We start from the raw sequence: 24,118 nt of genomic DNA, 5'->3' as shown, positions 1-24,118 counted from the left end.
ATTCATGTTTTTACATAATTGTACAGGATATTGCTATATTATTTCTCATGTTTACTTCTACACATTAATATCTGATTTGTAAAACATCACAGACAGAAAGGTATATCCGTCATTTAATGGTAAGCTATTGAAATTGTGATTCCATAGATGTGTCTCCCATCACCCAAATCCCCTGACTATTCTCTCAACTCAGTATTTACATTCTTATATTCAAAGAAAATCAGTAATATCTTTAAAAACTACAAGTCCTTTTCTATCAGCTGTGCACCGTTATGGTGTAAATATAACCTATCTACCAATTGGATCAAATATAAAAGTCAGCCGTATTAGTATTGATACTGCAAGGAGACGTATTTTGTGAAAAGAAATGTAAGATGTTGTTTAATTGTTGATATATTTATGATCCACGACACGTATTCAGTTTCGGCGGCAGTTCTTCCAGAACTTCAGTCCAGAAGTCTTCTCATCAGGGCTCTATAAATAAAGAACTATGGCAGATGTGTAATATTTAATGTAGCCGAACCGTGTATTACAATGCCGTTATGTGATGACTTTCAAAGAGAAAAGCAAGAACACTCAGAATAAAGTATTATTATTATTTTTTTTAATGTTTTCGGATTTCACATCGCATAAACACCATATCCCAACGTGCATTGCGGCTAAAACATCCAATCAGCGAGCTGAGGATCTTTCCTACGTCTGTTTCCGGTATTGTTCCTGTAATGAGAGTTCACATTTATGCTACATTGAAGGGTGGAATTGACTACACATCTTCAGAAACATAATTTGCTTCAGATATATACTGTAACTCATAGCAATATTGTAACCATTAAGAAAAGCCAACTGCATTAAAAACCCAGTTAACAAACACAAGGTAAAGTATTTTTCCTTCAGTAATGAAGATGTAATTCCAATGTAGACACACCTGGGGTCGCTGTTCAGTCTGTTACGCTGAGCCATGCATTGTCTGGAACGTAAAAGGGACGAAGAAGACAAAGTGAAGTGACGTACTTCCGGTTCAATGTGAAAACATTCCCAGTTAAACCATAGATATATATAAAAACATATGTTTATATATATCTATGAGTTAAACAACATAAACAAATCGCTTAATAAAAAGATAAAACACTGGCATGTAATTTACGTTTGGATTAAATAGAATGGTTTTGAATAATAGATGAGAGTAAAATCTACGTCACAGCCCCACCCACTTTTGGGGAAACCAACGCTGTCATTTGAACGGCGATCAAGCCTGAAGCCACAGAGCTCTTCTGCTGTCCTTAGAGGAAGTTTGAGGTGTTTGAGGTGCAATAAACGACACAGCAGCTTTTTGGCATGTTAAAACTCTGCCTCGCAGCTGGCGAAATTACAGCCTCGCCTACTGATTTTAATTTAACCATAGGATATCAAGCCCGATCGTCGATTTCAAATGTGTGCTCTAAAATGATATTAATAAATTACTATTATCATTATTATAAGCTAGAAAAGAAATGTCAAAGATAGGTAGAAAGCAAACGTATTTAAGATATGTTCAGAACAAACGTAACGTGGGACAAAATTAAACGTAATTGAGAATGCTGTATGAAACGACTACAAACAATATTGTGATTATTAACCATTAACCAGCATAATAACGGATTTGGTCAACTGAAAAGTCAGCCGCCAGCCAGCGCGAAAATAAGTTTGCTCTAAAATGATATTAATAAATGACTATTATCATTATTATAAGCTAGAAAAGAAATGGCAAATATAGGTAGAAAGCAAACGTATTTAAGATACGTTCATAACAAACGTCATGTGAGAGAAAATAGGTTTCTAGAAGATATGTAGAAAATAAACGTATTTAAGATATGTTCAGAACAAACGTAACGTGGAAGGAAATACGTTTCTTGCAAAACGTATTTGAGAATGCAGTTTAGTTTTGTGGGAACGTAATTTCTAGGAGACAGGGTTGAACTAACAGGTGCTTTTATGTCTCTTTCAGAGCAGACAATAGTAGAATCATCAGCCACAACAACGGTAACATTTTTGATTTATTTTCCTAATATAACTTTTCACAGCGAAGACATTACATTTGGAGGAAGAGACGACATCATTGTAATTGATTTATTTTATACTTTATATTTATTGTTGTTAAGAAGATACAGTAAAAACAATTTGAACTCACATAAGCATGTCCTCACAAACCTATAATAAAGTACTTTAACACTTGCCTTGTTAATTAAATGTAACAATATCTCATCTGTAAATGACGTTCTCTTTTCTCCAACACAGGCTGAAGGGGAAGTAAGATATGTGAGAACATCTTCAGACGAGGTAACCCTTAACCATTAAAACCATAACTCGTACAACACTAAATAATTGCACTAAAAGGCACATATGGTATTATTCAACATACTATTTGAAATTATGAATTTAACAAATATAATCAACTTTTAAATGTTCAGCTGCTAGTATTGAATAAGTAGGTTTATGTTTGATATTTATTCAGCTATTACATGTTGTGTTCTGTTCTGCAACAGGTTGAAGCAGAAGATGAGGATGTAACATACAGCAACTTGCCTTAGTTTCAGAGAAACCTGTGAATGTGTTACCACTACCCTACATCTGTATCACTGGAGTTTTGTTTTGTAATGATGTTGTTGCAACTTGCTTTCATGTGCTCTTTGGTTTTGCAGAAACCTCGTACTTCTTTTTTTGAGGGTTTGCACCTTCTGCTTTTAGTTATCTCCTCTTCTACAAAGCTGCAACATATATTTAAAAAGTACTGACTTGGGCGTTGTTTCCCACGATCACCTTAAATTCAAGAGTCAGGTTTTCTTTTCTAAAATCCATCCAACAAACCTCTCTTTTGCATTAACAAAAGCTTTCTACACTCTTCAAAAAATGAGGTTTCACAACCCAACAATATTACCATTTAATTTGTCATTGTTGTATTTATCATAATGTTTTTTTATGTGATGTTTGGTGTAAATGAATGATATTAAATAGCAAAAATAAACATACTCCAACAATAATTAAACAATTGACCTGCCAGTTGTCTTCCTCCTCTTATCCCTCTTCTTGTCTAATCATTTCTTCTGACTGAAATGTCACTTTCATAATGTAGTTTTGCAGTTTTCTAATTCTTTCCATTTTGTATTAATTGTGCGGGTTTGACAGAAGCCTGAAGTTCCATATAGAAAGAAAGACATTCAGAAATAGGTGACTTGCACATTCAAAAGATTATAAGAACGGCCATTGCTCCATTTTGTGTTGAACATGCTCGGTGACGCCTGCCTTAAGCAGCAGGTACATCTAGGAAAGTTTACATTCTTAAGTTTGCATGTATCTACACTTTGGTTACTGAAACACAGGTTTTTAAATTAAAGAATAATGTGTTTTTATGCAGACATGTACATACAGTAACACCCTATATTTGAAGTTTTATTATTTTTATTTTTAATTGAATATACAATGGCTTAAAGTTTGCAATTACTTGTACTGTAATGTTTTAATTAATAAACATGTTTTAGTCCATGATGGTCTCTTGTTTAAACAATTTTTAACCTCTGGACCTTCCCCCAAAGTCTACAGTACATTTTACTGTAAAAGCGCACTAGCTGCATAGATATTAATAAACCTTCATGGTAATTCCTCTGATCGTCTACGCCTTACAAGGGAAGTATTTTTAGGAAGTGGTTCATGCTTTTCTATATTAGCAAAGATGGCCATGTTATCTAATCAGATCTGGTTTACTGCATCTATTTTTATAAAATGATATAGCAATGTTAAGCACGTGAGAAAAATACAGAGGGGGTAGCTCTAAACCAAAAATCTATGTAAAGTACACAAAGACACACACACTTCAAGAGCATATATTTACCATATGCATTTGTAATTCAATTAAGCAAAACTGTTAAATTGAGCTGTGGTAAAACAACAAACTAGGGTATATACAGTAATTGGGACATGGGACTTACAGGAGGAGGAGGAGGAGGAGGAGGGGAGGAGGGGAGGAGGAGAAGGAGAAGGAGGAGGAGGAGGAGGGAAGATATTAAGAGTTGCAATAAAGGAAATAAAGACTCAGTCTGTCAGTGATAGGGTTCATGTGGTTTAGCTTGACTCACTCACTCCCCGACATGACGGTTCAACTGAGCTTTCTTCTCATCTTCACTGGACTTACAGGTCAGGCACAAGACTCACAACAAACATCTTTTATGTGTATGCTAGAGTGAATCTCTAATACTTTGAAGGCTTAATGACGTAATTGTTTAAACATGAGTTGATATGAACATCAACATTATTCAGGCCATCTAAACAGTGGTGGATTCAGCTGGGGGTGGCCGTGGCCACCCTATTGGCCACCCCAAACACCCTCACCACGGGGGCCCAAACAATTTTAAAACATTAAAAAAAAAATGTTTAAGTAACCTTTCATCATTCATCAATAATTAACATTAATATAACGTTATATTGATAATGTACTCAATAAACTTACAATTCATTTAACTTATTTTCTTCCAAAAGTTATTTATCCAAAACATCTGTACACCCCCTTCTATTTACATGTAATGGTTTGGTCCCGCCTCCACCTCCAAACGGCACTTAGCAGAGAGTGAGAGCATGTGAGGATGCTAGTACTTACTTACGTGTGTACGATGTCTCAACGACTCACAAAGTCAGGCTTTCAAAAAGAAAATAAAAGAGAGAAAGAAAAGAGAGAGGGACTAAAGGGCGACAGTATGTCACCCAGTTTTTCAAAAGAAAAGGTGAGTGGTGGAAATTAGTCTGTTAGCTAAGCGTAGTCCATTGTAAATAATAATTGTTATGTTTTTTTTTTTTACTAAGCTGACATTAAGTACTGTTAATATCTATACAAGTTTTTAATTTCCCTGCTCTTTTAGCTGACATTTAATAAATGCAGGTACATTTTTAGCTGCTATTCATACTAAATAAGTTGTCCCTCCCCCTGGTGCCAGGACCAACAGATCCATCTCTAGGCTCAGCAGCCCTGTCCCCCCATAACGCTGAACCTGAACCAGCTTTTCTCCCAACTGAAGGAGGTGAGCAGCATTGTCTTGAATGACATGCCACTTAACATATCTGAAGGGAGACTGGAATACAAAATATATATATATATATATATCAAGGCAAGGCAAGGCAAGGCAAGTTTATTTATATAGCACCTTTCAACACAAGGTAATTCAAAGTGCTTTACAAAAATGGAAGACATTTTAAAAATGGCATTTAAAATCAGTCATTAAAAAGAAAAGATAATAAAATAAACATTAAAAGAAAAAATACATGGATAAAAGTTAAAAGTTACAGTGCAGTTTAAGATGTGAATAGTTCAATTAAAAGCAGCGGCAAAAAGAAAAGTCTTCAGCCTGGATTTAAAAGTAGTAAGAGTTGCAGCGGACCTGCAGGTTTCTGGGAGTTTGTTCCAGATATTTGGAGCATAATAACTGAATGCTGCTTCACCATGTTTAGTTCTGACTCTGGGGACAGAAAGCTGACCAGTCCCTGAAGACCTGAGAGTTCTGGATGGTTCATAATTTAGCAGTAGGTCAGACATGTATTTTGGGCCTAAACCATTCAAAGCTTTATAAACCAGCAACAATATTTTGAAATCTATTCTTTGACACACAGGAAGCCAGTGTAAGGACTTCAGAACAGGAGTGATGTGATCCACTTTCTTAGTGTTAGTGAGGACTCGAGCAGCGGCGTTCTGAATTAGCTGCAGCTTTCTAATAGATTTTTTAGTGAGACCTGTAAAGACACCATTGCAGTAGTCGAGTCTACTGAAGATAAAAGCATGGACAAGTTTTTCCAAATCCTGCTGTGACATTAGTCCTTTAATCCTAGATATGTTCTTTAGGTGATAGTAGGCTGATTTAGTAACTGTTTTAATGTGACTGTTGAAACTCAGGTCAGAGTCCATGACTACACCTAGATTTCTGGCTTTATCTGTTGTTTTGAACATTGCAGACTGAAGCTCAGCGCTAACTTTTACACGTTCTGCCTTGGCTCCAAAAACCATTACCTCAGTTTTATCTTTGTTTAATTGGAGAAAGTTCTGACACATCCAGTCATTGATTTGTTCAATGCACTTACTCAGTGTTTGAATTGGAGCATAATCTCCTGGTGAAATTGTTACGTAAATTTGTGTGTCATCCACATAGCTATGGTAACTTATTTTGTTGTTTTTCATTATCTGAGCCAGTGGTAGCATGTAGATGTTAAAGAGAAGAGGCCCCAAGATGGAGCCTTGAGGTACCCCACATGTCATATTTGTCAACTCAGATGTGTATTTACCTATAGAAACAAAGTTTTTTCTGTCCTTTAAGTAGGACTCAAACCAATTTAGAACTGTTGCCGAAAGTCCCACCCAGTTTTCTAGTCGGTCTAGTAATATGTTGTGGTCAACAGTGTCAAACGCAGCACTGAGATCTAATAATACTAACACTGAAGTTCTGCCACTGTCTGTGTTTAAGTGGATGTCATTGAAGACTTTTACAAGAGCAGTCTCAGTGCTGTGGTTTGGACGAAATCCTGACTGGAACACATCCAAACAGTTATTTAAATGCAAGAAGTTACTCAACTGTTGAAATACAACTTTTTCAATGATTTTACCTAGAAATGGCAGGTTTGATATTGGCCTGTAATTGTTCATTACTGAGGCATCTAGATTATTCTTTTTTAAGAGCGGTTTAATGACTGCAGTTTTCAGGGCCTCTGGAAAAATACCTGAGTGAAGAGATGTGTTTACTATATGAAGTAGATCTGAGGCCATGCAAGGAAAAACATCTTTGAAAAATCCTGTTGGAATAATATCAAGGCAGCAGGAGGAGGATTTCAGAAGTTGAATAATGTCCTCTAAGTTTTTACCATTAATATGATGGAATTGTGTCATGGTGTTTGAATTGATATTAGGTGGACATAGGGACAAAACATTTGCTGTACCTGATGTAGAGGCACTGACTGCTTGTCTAATTTTCTGAATTTTGTCAGTGAAGAAGGAGGCAAAATCATTGCACGCCCTGGTGGATAGAAATTCAGAGGCTACTGACACTGGGGGGTTAGTTAGTCTGTCGACGGTAGCAAACAAGGCACGTGCGTTGTTTTTGTTTTTGGTAATGATGTCAGAGAAGAAAGACTGTCGTGCGTTTTTCAATTCCAAATTATAAAGGCCAAGTCTCTCTTTATAGATTTCAAAGTGAACCTGGAGATTTGTTTTTCGCCACCTACGTTCAGCTTTTCGACACTCTCTTTTTTCTGTTCTCACGGTCATGGCCTTTCTCCATGGAGATATTTTCTTGCCAATCACTTCCTTTACCTTAGTTGGAGCAATGGTATCTATAACATTTTTAATTTTTGAATTAAAATGATCTACTAGCTCATTTACTGAGATGTTAGCAGGGGCAAGTGTGGATGAAAAATTATGAGTAAACATTTCCCTAGTATTTTCTGTTAAATATCGCTTTGTGGTTACCTCTTTCTGAACATTTTTGTGAACAGAAATAGAGCTCTCAAAGAAAACACAGGAATGATCAGAGAGTGCAACATCAGTCACCACAACCTTTGAGATATTCAGACCCTTTGAGATAATTAAGTCCAGAGTGTGCCCCTTATTGTGCGTGGGCTCCGACACATGCTGAGTCAGTCCATAGTTATCAAGAACACAAAACAGTTCTTTAGCCCCTCTGTCCTGGGGGTTGTCAACATGGATGTTAAAATCACCAACAATGACTAAACGGTCAAAGTCAATACACACTATAGACAGCAGTTCAGTAAAATCATCAAAAAAGCTTGCACAGTATTTGGGTGGTCTATAGATATTTAGGAACAGAGCTCGAGAGGAGCATTTCAGCTGAAGGGCCACATATTCAAAAGAAGCAAAGTCCCCATAAGATGTCTTCCTGCATTGAATGGAATCATTGAACAAAATAGCAACTCCACCCCCTTTCTTATGCATTCTTTCCTGACTCATAAAACTAAAGTTGGGAGGGGTTGATTCGATAAGAACAGCTGCACTGTTATTTTGTTCAATCCAAGTTTCCGTTAAAAACATAAAATCGAGATTGTGCTCAGTGATAAAATCATTGATTAAAAATGTTTTTCCTGCCAAAGACCTGACATTTAATAAAGCTAATTTAAGTTTGTTAAATACACTATCAGTAAAAAATGTTGTGACAAGCTGTGGCTGACATGGAATCACTGCTAAATTTGATAACCTCACACAAACGTTTGAGCACTTCCTGTTTCTAAGCTGATTTACCGCTCTTAATCTATTACCTATCAACACAGATATCGGCAAAGCTACTGGCAGGCAGGGCCCCGGCATGTGCTGGAAAAAGTTGAGAGTGCCATATGCCCTTGAGCCTGGACCCAGCACATATCAGTAAAGGTTTGTTGCGTTTTGTACACACACATCCTTATCAGGCTTCGGAGACTGCAGATGCTTTCTTGAAGGGATGGGAGGTGGTTGACGTAGGCACGGTGATGAAGACGGGGGAGATGGTGCGCGTCTCTGCTTCTGTGATTTTGGTGGGCGTTGTGGAAGGGCGGGGGTAAAGGAGATGCTGCCAGGGGGGGGAGGTGGTTGACGTAGGCTTGTCTTCGGTGATTTTGGTGGGCGTCGTTGAGGGGCGGGGGTAAAGGACATGCTGCCAACCCTGCATCTCGCCTTCATGCGGTCATCGAACTCCAGGGGGGAGGGCGAGGGTGAAAGGGTGAGCGGAGAGTAGAGAGAGCTGGGGGATGAATGAAGAGTATCCTCAAAGGCGTTGACAGGGGGGGTGACGGGCAGTGGAGACTCCTCCATTTGTGTCATAGGTCTCCCATAATCAGAACATTCCTCAGGCGGGTGCAGTGATACTTCTTCAGGGTTTTCTGCGCAATGTGTTGTGTCTTTCTCCTGTTTTGATTCCTCTTGCCGCTTGTCCTTGGCAGAGGGAACAGATTGCTGACGCAGGCAGTTGAATATGTTAGAGATAAACAATTTCACTCCTGACTTGTTCAGGCAAACTCCATCTGCCTTAAAAAGATGTCTGCGATCCCAGAAAAAGTTAAAATTGTCAATAAAATGGACAGAATGGTCAGTGCAGGCAGCTGAAAGCCACATGTTCAATGCAAACAGTCTGCTGAATCTCTCCACTCCTCTTCTGACTGGCGGTAGAGGGCCACTGATGAACACCTCCGCATTTAGAGAGCTGACAGTTTCCAACAGACATGTAAAGTCTTCTTTCAGCGCTTCTGACTGTTGTTTCACAACATCATTTGTTCCAATATGTAGTACCACATTCTTCACAGTCGGATGTTCAGCCCCAATATGCAGGATCTTCTCAGCCAAGTCGGAGACCATATCCTTGGGAAAACAGAGTACTTTGGTGTTGTTCTTACTACACAGACCTTTTACATCTCTTACAGCAGAGTCACCCACAATCAGAGTTTCAGGCCCAGTCGTTAGCTTTCCCTCTAGCCTTTTACTTTTGGAGTAGCTATTGGTCCTTACCCTGCTGTGTGAAGAGGACAGGTTATCCAGGTCATCAGAAAGAGATCTCCGGTTCTCGGTCAGCGGAGCGTATCTGTTCTGGATTGGCACACTTGGTGGTTTAGGAGGATTGTTTGTAGTTCTCCCATTAGCAGCTGTCCACGGCTGTTTCCTAGTATGAATAGGGGTTGAAGAGGCACTCTTCCTGGGTGATAACAATGCAGGCCAGCCGGTCGCATCACAGATTTCAGAGCGCTGGGCTCTGCCTGTTATTCGTCCTCCCAAATCCCATGGAAATGATTTACTCTTAGGCTTTGCACCCAGAGAGTTCCAGGGAGGACTACCACTTGTAGATTTATTACCCAGTACACAGCCCTCCTGTTCCTTGGAAACCTTGTAGCTGCTAACTAGCTGTGAGTTAGCATACCCTTTTCCATTATCTTGCAACACTGGTAAAGTGGTGTTATTCCCACAACATAGTCCATTCACTTCCACGTTAACTTCCAACCGTTACATTTTCATTTCCAACACAGCCATCTTCTGTTGAAGTTTGTGGAAGTCATCTGTAGAGAACGGAGGCATTTTGCTACCAACTAGCTTAAGCTAAATAGCATGCAGTAGCCTACCAGGCTTTAGCTGTTGCTAGGCCACGCTACTGTAAGACTGAGGTCGTCGTAAAAATGTTGAAATATGGCTGAAACCCTCCGTCTATTTACGATGAATAACTGTCCCAGTGATAAGTTAATGTCCAGGAGCCGCTGCTCGAAGTTTTCAGAGAATAAGAATAGGAAAATCAGCATAAAAAGTAAGCAGAGGCAAGAGCAAGCAGAAAAGCGTCTGCACTGTAAGAAAGATAAGAAGCTAACATCTAAAACAAAAAGCTAACATCTAATTTCAATTATACATTTCAAACACAGTATTTTTCCACATATTTAAGTTATATTTATTTGGATTTATGCATTCATGTTGAGAATGTTCCGTTCAAAAATGTTATTATTAAAAAGGCATTTACACCATAAAAGATGACTATTGAGATCTATTGTCAGGCATGTTAGTCTTATATCAAATAGTGAATTATACTGCAGCAGAATGTTGCACATCTGCACAGTGTTATATTTTCACAGCTCAGTGTCAGTAAATATTGTGCGGTTAGTATTGGACTACAAGATAGATGCAAGCCTGTACAGGTAGAGTTATTTAAAGCATAAATGAGTCGGTTGGGTTCTGGAGGTGTGGTTACAGCAATTGTACTTGGTTTGCGTGGCCTGTGCCTGGTGGTGGGGCCCAATGTGATATCTTTTCATGGGGCCCAAAATGGCTGGCGTGTATGGCCAGAGGGCAGGACCTATAAACACATTTCCTACCCAATAGCATTGTGAGGCTGAACAAAAGGACCTTTTGACTATGTAAATTTAGTCTTTAAAAAAAACAAAAACATTTACTGACTTTTTTGGATAGCTTAAAGTAATGTTGTAAAATTACAACCGGGGGCCTTACAGGGTTAAGGGCTATTGTTTATTGTTATTTACTTTAAGATGTTTATTCTTAACCAATCATTTAATTAAAAAACTCGTATTTAAATGATGTGTGTGTGTCTCTGTATTCCTGATGATACACTGAGAGAATGAGCTCATAGTGCTGCTGATCACCATAAGCTAAACAGTCTGTATATTGCACTACATTTGTACTGTATAATGTAAGCTTCGTTGTTACTTTGCCTGCGGGAATATGAAAAAAATAGTTAGATATACTGAATATTATTTGATCTATTCCACCACTAGCTTAATCCCAAATAATTTAGAGGTGTGTTGTAGGTGCCTTAAATAACCCCTTATTTTATAGTGAGATGTATTTTTATGTTCATATGATAGTGATTTCAATGCCACCCCAAAATGATCACTGGTTCCATCCTGGCCACCCCACTGAAAATGTCCTGGCTCCGCCACTGCATCTAAAGGAAGAGTATTGATAATTTTTTATTTATCTTTTTATAATGTTGGGTTTGCTTTTGTTGCAGGAACTCACAGCATAACTACAGTCAGTAAAGTGTCAGTGAGAGCTGGAGGTTCGATCACTGTCCCATGTCTCTATGGCCCCTTTCACACCGGCGCTTTTCCAGCTCCGGCTCGGAGCTGGAGCTGGAAAAGCGCCGGTTTTTCCTGTTCACACCGCAGCGGCGCCGCGTCATAGCTCCGGAATGCGGTTCACTTCCAGCTCCAAAAAATTGTCGGTCCAGAGGCAAGAGCTTCGGAGCGTGCAGGAAACTAAACCCACCTCCCCTGAACATGGGTCGACTGAAGAGTCTCGTCATGCCTGCCTACAAGCAGTAGCGCTGAGCAAAGTGACTAGAAGGCAACCATACACTTATAAAAAAAAAACACACTTTATAAAGTCAGGCAACACTAACCAGGCTTCGTGTGATTCTGTTTATTTGTACCTTACTTTGACCATCCGTTCGCTGTTATTGATCATTGTGGAGAGCAGGCAGACGTTTTGTTTGTTATTATAGCAGCTATCGGATGGAATCAATAAATGGGCTGCACAGGTTGTCATGTCCGACTATCACAAGTAGAATCATAATGAAAAATACGCCGGTAAAATGTGCCTGTAGAAAACGGCTTAGCAAGTAGTCAGTTAGCTTCGGTTGCTATGCTAACATCACCCATGTTATACCAGAGAAACTTTCATAACAGCGTTGTGATGCCAAACAGCATCAATTCAGACTGACACACATTCACTTAAGGGGAACTGGGGATATATATCAGCTGCTTGTGTGACAGTCAGACAGTGAATACTTTAGAGCCGTGTGAGCTAACCCGGAGCTAACGGGAGAATAAACTCCCGTGGAAGAGCAGCCAGCACTGCAGCGGTCGGTAAATGCCGCTGAAACACATTAATAAACAATGAACCACGGCACTCTGGAGAAAAGTATAAGGTTGGAGAAGTCGTTATTTAATTTAATCTGGCTTCGTATGATTAAAAGCAACACGATCATCGACCCGACGCAGTCCCCCCCCCGTTGTTGTTGTTGTGAGCTCCGTTGGGGAGAAAATCAGCGATGTAAACGGTGACGTCATGACGCAGCAGCGGCAGCTGGGCGGTGTGAACAGAGCGGGAGCTGAAAAGGGAAACCGGAGCTGAACCAGAAAAGCTCTAGCTAGGAGCTAGAAAGGGAAAAGCGCTGGTGTGAAAGCCGCATATGAGTCAAAGTGTTACGATCTGTCTGTGTTGGGTTTTGTCTTGTCTTTTTCTGTCTTTGGTTTCCTGTTTTGTTTTGAAAAGTGTTCACCCCTGTCCTGCCTGATTGCCCGATTGTGTTCACCTGGTGCCCCTGTGTTTTCTCCTCCCTCCTCACCTGTGTCTTGTTTGTGTGATTGGTCTTGTGTGTATTTTAGTTCTGGTTTTTCTGTCTGTCATTGTTGGTTCATTGTTTGTAGTTGACTGTGTGTCACAGGGTAGTGTTCTGTGTTTCTACTTTGTACCTTGGAATAAAGGATTATTCTTGGAAATCTGCATTTGGGTCCTGCCTGCTACTCAACCCTGACAGAATGAACCAACCAGAAATGGGCCCAGCAGATCCATTTGAGGTGGAATTACAACATTTTACCTTTTCTTTGGCTTGCTGCTATAGTAGGTGGAGGGGAGCGTCCAGTGTTCAGCAGAGAGAGGCTGCTCTGGCAGAGGCTCACCAGGTGGCAACAGTGGATCCATCTCTAGTTAAGTTCTTACCTGACTGGATTTTGGATTTCCTCTCGACGTGTGATTCCCGGCCTGCTAGCCCCAGGCATGCTAGCCCCCTGCCTCCCAACTCCCAACCTAACACCATACATCTCGGTGTGTTCCGTCTGAAGTCAACCCCTGCTTCTTCCCCATTTCCTGCTCCTGTCCAGGAGCCGTTCGCGGGCACTCGTCTGGCTTTTGGAGGTCCACGGAGCCTCCAAAAGGCTCCTAGGAGAAGGAGTCGCAAGTCCAGGCTAGCAGCCCGACCCCCAGAAGCCATGCTTTGGGCTCCAGTACAGGCCCCAGCAGCCATGGTTCCGTCTCCAGAACCGGCCCACACAGCCATGGTTCCAGCCCCAGTTCTGGCCCCAACAGCCATGGTTCCAGCCCCAGTTCTGGCCCCGGCAGCCATGGTTCCGCCCTCTGTTCCGTTCCAGCACGCCATTTCTCAGGAACATGAGCAGGCGTGGCGAGACTTTGAGGAAAGCCAGCGGTCCTTGGCTCTATGCTTCCCGGGCCTCGCTGCTCGGGTCTCGACTTTGACGTCTTCTGCTGCATTTCCTGCCTCCTCCAGTCCACCTGTGGATTCCACTCCAGCCCCTCGTGTCCTGTCGGTGGTCCGGCCGACTCCAGCACCTCGTGTCCTGTCGGTGGTCCGGCCGACTCCAGCACCCCGTCTCCTGTCGGTGGTCCGGCCGACTCCAGCACCCCGTCTCCTGTCGGTGGTCCGGCCGACTCCAGCACCTCGTGTCCTGTCGGTGGTCCGGCCGACTCCAGCACCCCGTCTCCTGTCGGTGGTCCGGCCGACTCCAGCACCTCGTGTCCTGTCGGTGGTCCGGCCGACTCCAGCACCCCGTCTCCTGTCGGTGGTCCGGCCGACTCCAGCACCCCGTCTCCTGTCGGTGGTCCGGCCGACTCCAGCACCCCGTCTCCTGTCGGTGGTCCGGCCGACTCCAGCACCTCGTGTCCTGTCGGTGGTCCGGCCGACTCCAGCACCCCGTCTCCTGTCGGTGGTCCGGCCGACTCCAGCACCTCGTGTCCTGTCGGTGGTCCGGCCGACTCCAGCACCCCGTCTCCTGTCGGTGGTCCGGCCGACTCCAGCACCTCGTGTCCTGTCGGTGGTCCGGCCGACTCCCGCACCCCGTGTCCTGTCGGTGGTCCGGCCGACTCCCGCACCCCATGTTTTGTCAGTGGTTCGGCCCACTCCAGCCCCTCGTGTCCCGTCGGTGGTCCGGCCGACTCCAGCACCCCGTCTCCTGTTGGCTCTCCGGCCGACGCCAGCCCCCCGTGTCCTGTTGGCTCTACGGCCGACGCCTACCCCATGTCCTGTACCGTTGGAGGTCCCGCCGACTACTCTTCTGCCGGGGGTCTTGCCAACCCTATGTCCTGTGATGTTGGAGGTCCCGCCGACTACTCTCCTGCCGGGGGTCCTGCCAACCCTATGTCCTGTGCTGTGGGAGGTCCCGCCGACTACTCTCCTGCCGGGGGTCTTGCCAACTCCATGTCCTGTCCCGCCGACTACTCTCCTGCCGGGGGTCCTGCCAACCCTATGTCCTGTGCTGTTGGAGGTCCCGCCGACTACTCTCCTGCCGGGGGTCTTGCCAACTCCATGTCCTGTCCCGCCAACTGCTCTTCTGCCGGGGGTCCTGCCGGTCCTATGTCCGGTGCCGTTGGAGGTCCCGCCGACTACTCTTCTGCCGGGGGTCTTGCCAACCCTATGTCCAGTGCTGTTGGAGGTCCCGCCGACTACTCTCCTGCCGGGGGTCTTGCCAACTCCGTGTCCTGTCCCATTGGGGGTCCCGCCGACTACTCTTCTGCCGGGGGTCTTGCCAATCCTATGTCCTGTCCCGTTGGGGGTCCCGCAGACAACTCTTCTGCCGGGGGTCTTGCCAACTCCATGTCCTGTTCCGTTGGGGATCCCGCCGACTACTCTCCTGCCGGGGGTCCTGCCAACCCTATGTCCTGTGCTGTTGGAGGTCCCGCCGACTACTCTCCTGCCGGGGGTCTTGCCAACTCCATGTCCTGTCCCGTTGGGGGTCCCGCCGACAACTCTCCTGCCGAGGGTCCTGCCAACTCCACGTCCAGTATCGTTGGAGATCCTGCCAACACCTGTTTCGCTGTGGGCCCTGCCAACCCCAGATTCTGTCCTGTTGGGGGTCCCGCCGACTGCTGCTCCGCCGGGTTTCCTGTCGACACCTGTTCCGCTGTGGGTCCTGCCAACCCCATGTCCTGTCCTGTTGGGGGCCCCGCCGACACCTGCTCCGCCGGATTTCCTGCCAACACCAGATCCTGTCCTGTTGGGGGTCCCGCCGACACCTGTCCCGCCGGGGGTCCTGCCAACTCTGTGTCCTGTTCCGTTGGGGGTCCAGTCGACACCAGCCCTTGCTCCATCCGGGGTCCCATTGACATCAGCCCTTGTCATGTTCAGGATCCCGTCTACGCCTGTCCCGTCGGCTCCGGTTCCTGTCCGGCCGATACTGGGTCTTGCCCGGCCTCCGGAGCTGTCCCGTCGGCGCCTTCCTGCCCGGCCTCCGGAGCTGTCCCGTCGGCGCCTTCCTGCCCGTCCTCCGGAGCTGTCCCGTCGGCGCCTTCCTGCTCGTCCTCCGGAGCTGTCCCGTCGGCGCCTTCCTGCTCGTCCTCCGGAGCTGTCCCGTCGGCGCCTTCCTGCCCGGCCTCCGGAGCTGTCCCGTCGGCGCCTTCCTGCCCGGCCTCCGGAGCTGTCCCGTCAGCGCCTTCCTGCCCGTCCTCCGGAGCTGTCCCGTAGACGCCTTCTTGTTCGCCCTCGAGCCCGGCCCCCTGAGTGCCGCGGTCTTCGCCCTCGAGCCCGGCCTCCTGAGTTCCCCAGCCGTGGTCTTCGCCCTCGAGCCCGTCCCCCTGACTCTTCCAGCCGCTGCCTTCGCCCTCGAGCCCGGCCCCTTGAGTTCCCCAGCCGTGGTCTTCGCCCTCGAGCCCGGCCCCCTGACTCTCCCAACCACTGCCTTCGCTCTCATGCCTGGGTCCCCGAGTTCGCCCGCTGTGGCCTTCGCCCCTTTTTGGACTCTGCCTTGCTCCCGGGCCGTCCGCCCGGGACCCCTTCCGGGCCCGTCCTCCGGACCCCCTCCACCCACCCTGTTGGTCCTGGTTGTGCGTCCCTCCTCCAGACCCCCTCCACCCACCCTGTTGGTCCTGGTTGTGCGTCCCTCCTCCAGACCCCCTCCACCCACCCTGCTGGAATGTTTTGGACTTTTTGGGACTTTTTGGGACGTCTGGGATCCGTCCCTTGAGGGGGGGGTACTGTTACGATCTGTCTGTGTTGGGTTTTGTCTTGTCTTTTTCTGTCTTTGGTTTCCTGTTTTGTTTTGAAAAGTGTTCACCCCTGTCCTGCCTGATTGCCCGATTGTGTTCACCTGGTGCCCCTGTGTTTTCTCCTCCCTCCTCACCTGTGTCTTGTTTGTGTGATTGGTCTTGTGTGTATTTTAGTTCTGGTTTTTCTGTCTGTCATTGTTGGTTCATTGTTTGTAGTTGACTGTGTGTCACAGGGTAGTGTTCTGTGTTTCTACTTTGTACCTTGGAATAAAGGATTATTCTTGGAAATCTGCATTTGGGTCCTGCCTGCTACTCAACCCTGACACAAAGTCAACCCGGTATCACGGCAAGATGTGAACATGTGACGATCTACCATGCGGGAGACGTGAATATGTCACGGTTTCGTCCCTTCAAACGTGACAGTTACATGGTATTGTTAACATGGCCCAACCAGTGGAGAAATACCCGGAAGTGCCAAGCAAATGGTCTACCGCGCCTATTGGTCGGTTTTTATTGTCAAAATGAGATGTTTTTAATTTATTTTTTTAATCGTCACACTTGATTTCGCCGATTTTCTTGTTGCCCCAGCTGGTCGACACCTCTTTTAGCAGAAACAAAGGCTACATTAATGTATTAAATCGATGTTAATCCATGTGTGTGGATCATAGACTGGTGTGGATGTGGAATTAACGGACGTGACGTTGTGCGATTGCGTTGCCAACGCAATTTACAAACTCTTCAACTACAACCCTAATTATATTTAAAAACATTTTAGAAGGCCTCACGAAATACTTTAATGTAAATGTGAAGGGATGTGTGTAATGTGATTGACATTATTCACCCACGGATCTATGGGTTGGGGGTATTGTTCCGCACGGATATTTTAGTTAACCGGACTTACTGTTGATGTGAAATCCGAAAAAAATACAGTATCAATACTAATTCGGCTGACTTTTATATTTGATCCAATTGGTAGATAGGTTATATTTACACCATAATGGTGCACAGCTGATATAAAAGGACTTGTCGTTTTTAAAGATATTACTGATTTTCTTTGAATATAAGAATGTAAATACTGAGTTGAGAGAATAGTCAGGGGATTTGAATGATGGGAGACACATCAATGGATTCAGAATTGCAATAGCTTACTGTTAAATGACGGATATACCTTTCTGTCTGTGATGTTTTACAAATCAGATATAAGTAAAACATGTGAAATAATATAGCAATATCCTGTACAATTATGTAAAAACATGAATAAAACTACACATCTTCAGATGTTATACATACACAAGTGTCCTACACTAATAATACAGTTATTTGGCTGTGTGTACCTTGTGTGCACCTCCTAGTGGTTAAAGCACGTTATTGAATTAGTTGTGTATATGATATGTCAATGAACCTTAGAAAATCTTGAAAGGGATATGCAAAATAGCCATTATATACAGTCTTTAATTAACTATTAGTAGAGAATAACGAGTAATGAATATACTTTATAGGGATCTGCAGATAAATGTTTAGTCTTCTCAAGCAGCAACTATCAAATATCTCTCCTGATTGTTGGCACATGACAATCACCTTTCCCTGAATTTTACTCACGTGTAACTAAAGCCTGATTTAAGGGTTGTTTATATTTCACATCATTAATCAGAATCTGCAAAGTAACTAAAATAACTCTAGTGGAGTAAAAATACCAGGTTAACCTCTGAATTGTAGTGGAGTAGAATTGCTGTTTTGTTTAGTAATGGATATTGAATATGGAATAAAGGTTTTGACAAGACCTGGTGTAACAATAATCAAAAAGGACATTAATAGAGCTCCAGATGTCAATGATCTAAACAAAACAGCACACCTGAAATGTATATTTAAATACTTTATTAAGGGCAGTGAATTAGTTTTTTCTGTATGTTTTTCAAATCAGTGTTATACAGTAAGTGTCATAGACAGTGTTACATTGCTATTATTATCCTTAAAATATATATAAAACAAAACCACTTATGATCTTTTTTTTGGGTGGTTTACTAATGACAGTTAATTCTGTTTCTGCTATTGATGGTTTCATTTTTGTGAAAAATAATCAAATAATCAAATTCAATAACGTGCTTTAACCACTAGATGTGCCTTTCTATCAGCTGTGCACCGTTATGGTGTAAATACAGCCTATCTACCAATTGGATCAACTATAAAAGTCAGCCAAATTAGTATTGATACTGCAAGGAGACGTATTGTGTGAAAAGAAATGTAAGATGTTGTTTAATTGCTGATATATTTATGATCCACATCACGTTTTCAGTTTTGGCGGCAGTGCTTCCTGTTTGTCCAGAAGTCTTCTCATCAGGGCTCTATAAATACAGAACTACGGCAGATATGTAATATTTAATGCAGCCGAACCGTGTATTACAATGCCGTTATGTGATGACCTCCAAAGAGAAAAGCAAGCAAACTCGGAATAAAGTATTATTTTATTTTTAATTTTTTTTCGGATTTCACATCAACAGTAAGTCCGGTTAACTAAAATGTCCGTGCGGAACAATACCACCAACCCATAGATCCGTGGGTGAATAATGTCAATCATCACATTACACACATCCCTTCACATTTACATTTTAATTTACATTAAAGTATTTCGTGAGGCCTTCTAAAATGTTTTTAAATATAATTAGGGTTGTAGTTGAAGAGTTTGTAAATTGCGTTGGCAACGCAATCGCACAACGTCACGTCCGTTAATTCCACATCCACACCAGTCTATGATCCACACACATGGATTAACATCGATTTAATACATTAATGTAGCCTTTGTTTCTGCTAAAAGAGGTGTCGACCAGCTAGGGCAACAAGAAAATTGGCGAAATCAAGTGTGACGATTAAAAAATAAATGAAAAACATCTCATTTTGACAATAAAAACCGACCAATAGGTGCGGTAGACCATTTGCTTGGCACTTACGGGTATTTCTCCACTGGTTGGGCCATGTTAACAATACCGTGTAACTGTCACGTTTGAAGGGACGAAACCGTGACATATTCACGTCTCCCAGCATGGTAGATCGTCACATGTTCACGTCTTGCCGTGATACCGGGTTGGTCAAAGTACACAAACCATGTGAAATACTTGTGTGAAGGATATAGTTGGGCCTCTTGCTCATATGAGATTAAAACAAACAAACCAAGCAGTTCAGGAAGGTTTTCGATCTCTGATGACAAAAAACAAAGAGTCTTCACTGTGACTATAAATGATCTGACTGAAGAGGAGACTGGTTATTACTGGTGTGCTGTGGAGATTAATAATGGAAGATCAGATTTGCGAAGGTATTTCCACCTGTCAGTCAACAAAAGTAAGAGCCTGTTTATGCACATTTCAAATCCTTTGTGAAATGCAAACACTTGGGTGTTAAAAGTAATTTGTCATTCTTTTTTTCAAATCTTGTACTGTATTTACCAGATTATATGAAAGATACATTTAAACATCCGGAGTATGTACCAAATAGGCTGCTTACAAGTTTCCATTGAACTATGTTTCCAATTAAGCAGGGGCGGATCTACCGGGGTGGCATGGGGTGGCAGTTGCCACCTGCCACCCTAAAAAATAGCTTTGCCACCCCAGTTGGCATCTTTGTTTTGAAAGAAAAGTTGTGGCTCATCGGTCATTTGTGAGAGAAAATCTCTAATGTCCGAGTGCAAGTGAATGCAGCACAAGACGCGAGTCTTGTAATGCTGCGTTCACACCGAACGCCATGCGAATATTCGCTTTGCTCTAATCGCTCCTATCGCATCGCTCTAAACGCTCGAATTTCACAGCGGCTGTCAGCTGTGTTTACTCGCATCATTCAAACAAGACGCGCTGGCTCGGGAGCTACAACTACAACAAAATGAACATATTTGACCGTGATTCAATTGTAATACACGTTTCTAAATTATGCTGAAGTAACAACATACTGATAACGGTTAGTAAAAACCATGAATTAATGCTTGACAAGTCTGCAGACAAGACGGCAGGCGAAAAACCTTTTAAAATGCTTGTTTTCTGAATGAAGATCGGATCGACCAGGCTAAGCTAACGTTGTATATGCTCCGTCCACACTCATAACAACGGCCTACAGACATAAATAAACCAGCGACTGTATTCGCCATGACACAGACAGTCTGTGGTTTGTACTTGTTTAACTTTTGTCCAGTTTCTGAACAGATATGAGGAGCTGTGAGCTCTGTGTGCTAACTGCTAACAACTAACGGCTGATGTTTTCTGGGTGAACGTCAGTGACGGCAGGCTGAGATCCTCACCGCTGATTGGCTACCGCAAAATTGCGTCACGCGAATATGACGCTCGAGTTGAAAAAATTGAACTCGAGCGTTTATTGCAGCCCCCTTCAATCGCCTCAATCGCGCCGCGGAATTTGCGCCCACCACTTCATGCTCGCCGTCGGAGCAAATTTGCGTCTGTCCGCGTCTCTGCATGTAATCGTGCCACCCCCAAACATCGCATCGCGTCCGGTGTGAACGCAGCATAACCCCTCCCCCGGCCCTGGCGCGAGCTTGGAAATATGATTGGCGGCGATTTCATTTGAACGGGACGGCGCATAACGAGAAGCATTCGGATCCAAGTAGACGGAAGGAATGAGGTATTTGCAGTCTACAATGACAGAGAAGAGACTGTCAAGTTTGGCTGTACTCAGCGTTGAATCAAAATGCACTAAAGCTTTGGATCTTAATAAGTTTGTGAGGCGTTTTGCTGAACAACATGGTAATCACCGCAAACTGTTAAGATGATGACCTTGTATGTGTATATATATTTTTTCTTTGTGGGGGTCTGCCCCCAAAAAACTGTTTTAAGTCCTGAGAAAGTCAAATAAGACGGTGTGTAAACCTACACTGCCCAGCCAAAAAAAAGTAACCACTTTGATTTAACTAGGCCAGTAGGTAAGGACTTTCCACTGGATAATAACTGCAGCGATGTATATGTTTTAGCTGAATACATGTTTTTTAACCCTAACTGATGCAGTTAGTCACTTCTTTAATGTTTGTTCTTTCTGATGTAAAGTCAAGGTTGTAACTGTTTGCAGTAAAGTTGTGGGGTGCTGAATTGTTCCTTTGAATCTTTTGAATTTTGATACAATATGATAGTAATTACTTGTCTTTCAAATTTGAAGGAGGGTGAGCAAGCATCTTGAGGAACATTCATCATTAACTCCTCCAAAAAATATAGTTTATTCAATAATAAATGAATATGTGAATCATAACAGTGATTGACAGCTGATAGGAATAATATGATTGTTAATAGTATCATATTCATACAGACAAACATTGATGAGACAGTTAATTAATGTACTTATTGCAGCAGTCTTCATAGATGTGTTACTCTGCTGGTCTAAGAGTGAAACAAACTCATTCAGTTATTGTTCAGTTAAAATTCATTAAATTATGTCTGCCACCTTTATATATTTATATGTAAGGCTTTACTGATGTGCCACAATAATGTCACTTATGTTATTGAGTTAAAATATTAATAGTGTGGCTTTCCAAGTTAACATTGATTGATATGACTGCGATTAAATCAGCATATACTTCTGCCAGGGGATGCCACCCCTCAAAATCTCCTGCCACCCTCTTGCCACCCCATAAATATTTGTCTAGATCCGCCCCTGCGATTAAGGCAAACCATATATATATGTGGATGAACAGAAGAGGACAGGATTCAGTGGAGAAGAAATAACCATCAATTATCACTATCATAACGTTGGAGAATGGAAGTGGTGCAGGCTGAACAGCTCCTGTGTGACATGGCCGAATGGATCGTTAGATAACTCAACAGTCACCATCAAAGTCATTGATTCCTATGTTCTCACTGTGACTATGAGCGGACTGAGGACAGAGAGCAGCGGCTGGTATTTGTGTGTTAAAGGAGACTTACAGATGCCAGTGCACATAACTGTTACTGAGAAACCCCCCACTAGTAAGTGTTAAAAGTGTTTCTTAATTTCAAAATATAGCATGTTTTAATATTTGTTGGGTAAAGTCATTTTCAATTTATTTATTTAATAACATTGAAATCTTAACAATTATTGTTGTCATTTTACTCTAATAGCTATATCCAAATGTCATTACATTCACTTTTGCAGCAACAAGTCATACCACCCCTGAGCCTGTGAAGCACACCCCTAGTTCTGCAGACCAACCACTTTCCACTGTCGAGGGTAAACAGCAAAGGTGAGAGACCTTCTCGTAATCTGTCATTTGCATTATGTGTTTTTATTTATTTATTCCTGCTGCAGTGTTTCAGGGAACTTAAAGAGCTTCATCATCCGTTGGAGTTTGCTGATCATCTTTGCGATGGTGAACTTGTTCATCTGGTTTATGTAAACGACAAGGTAAATATATCGTGAACTCTTTCTTGAACCATGTATGTATTTTTCTGAAATACAGGTGTGTAACTAACAGGTGCTTTTATGTCTCTTTTAGAGCAGACAATAGTAGAATCATCAGCCACAACAACGGTAAAAGACTTGATTTATTTTCCTAATATAACATTTCACTGCGAAGACATTACATTTAGAGGAAGAGACGACATCATTGTGATCGATTGATTTTATACTTTATATTTATTGTTATTAAGAAGGTACAGTAAAAACAATTTGAACTCAAATAAGTATGTCCTCACAAACCTATAATAGAGTACTTTAACACTTGCTTTGTTGATTAAATCTATATAGCTAATAGCTCATCTGTAAATGACGTTCTCTTTTCTCCAACACAGGCTGAAGGGGAAGTAAGATATGTGAGAACATCTTCAGACGAGGTAACCCTTAACCATTAAAACCATAACTCGTACAGCACAAAAAGAGCGCACTAAAAGGCTCATAGGTTAATTTATTATAATCATAAAATATACACAAGTAATTCAACAAATAATTTGAGATTAATTATCTTTCAATATAATCAACTTTCAATTTTTCAGCTGCTAGTATTGAATAAGTAGGTTTATGTTTGATATTTCTTCAGGTATTAAATGTTGTATTCTGTTCTGTATTTTGTTTTGTGATGACGTTGTTGCTGCTTGTTATCATCTGCTCTTTGGTTTGGCAGAAACCTCTTACTTCTTTTTTTGAGGGTTTGCACCTTCTGCTTTTAGTTATCTCCTCTTCAAAGCTGCAACATATGTTTCAAAAGTACTGACTTGGGCCTAGTTTCCCACAATCACCTTCAATTCAAGAGTCAGGTTTGTTTTTATGAAATCCATCCAACAAACCTTACTTATGCATTAACAAAAGCTTTCTACACTCTTCAACAAATGATGTTTCAGAACCAAAAAACATTTATTTTACCATAATGTTTGTTATGTGATGTTTGGTGTAAAATTAATGATATTAAATAACAACAAATTAAACATGCAACCAGAATAATTCAACAACTGCTTGTCTAATCATCTGCTCTGACTGAAATGTCACTTTCATAATGTCAGTTTTGCTGTTTCTAAATTGTCTTTTCATTTATTTATTTATTTGACACATGCTTTGAGGTTCAATATAGAAGAAAGACATTCACCAATAGGTGACTTGTACATTCAAAAGATTATAAGAACTGCTCTGTTTCTTGTTCAAAATGCTTAAGGTTGATGTCCGCTTTAAGCAGCAGGTGTCATGGCC

The 24,118-nt window shown here is 42.5% G+C and overlaps 1 protein-coding gene and 1 long non-coding RNA gene across 2 annotated transcripts in view; both read left to right on the top strand.

Annotated features, from left to right (window-relative positions):
* The window catches only part of LOC117499961, a 172,703-nt gene that overhangs the window by 138,474 nt on the left and 10,111 nt on the right, over positions 1-24,118 (top strand). The window lies entirely within an intron of this gene.
* Positions 22,764-23,305, top strand: LOC117499966. The gene is made up of 3 exons (XR_004557746.1): positions 22,764-22,843; positions 22,935-22,969; positions 23,230-23,305. It is a non-coding gene; the product is annotated as an uncharacterized LOC117499966 (long non-coding RNA).

The sequence above is a fragment of the Trematomus bernacchii genome, unplaced genomic scaffold (genome assembly GCF_902827165.1).
Source record: "Trematomus bernacchii unplaced genomic scaffold, fTreBer1.1, whole genome shotgun sequence".
NCBI lineage: Eukaryota > Metazoa > Chordata > Actinopteri > Perciformes > Nototheniidae > Trematomus > Trematomus bernacchii.
This window is presented reverse-complemented; position numbering and strand designations above follow the sequence as displayed.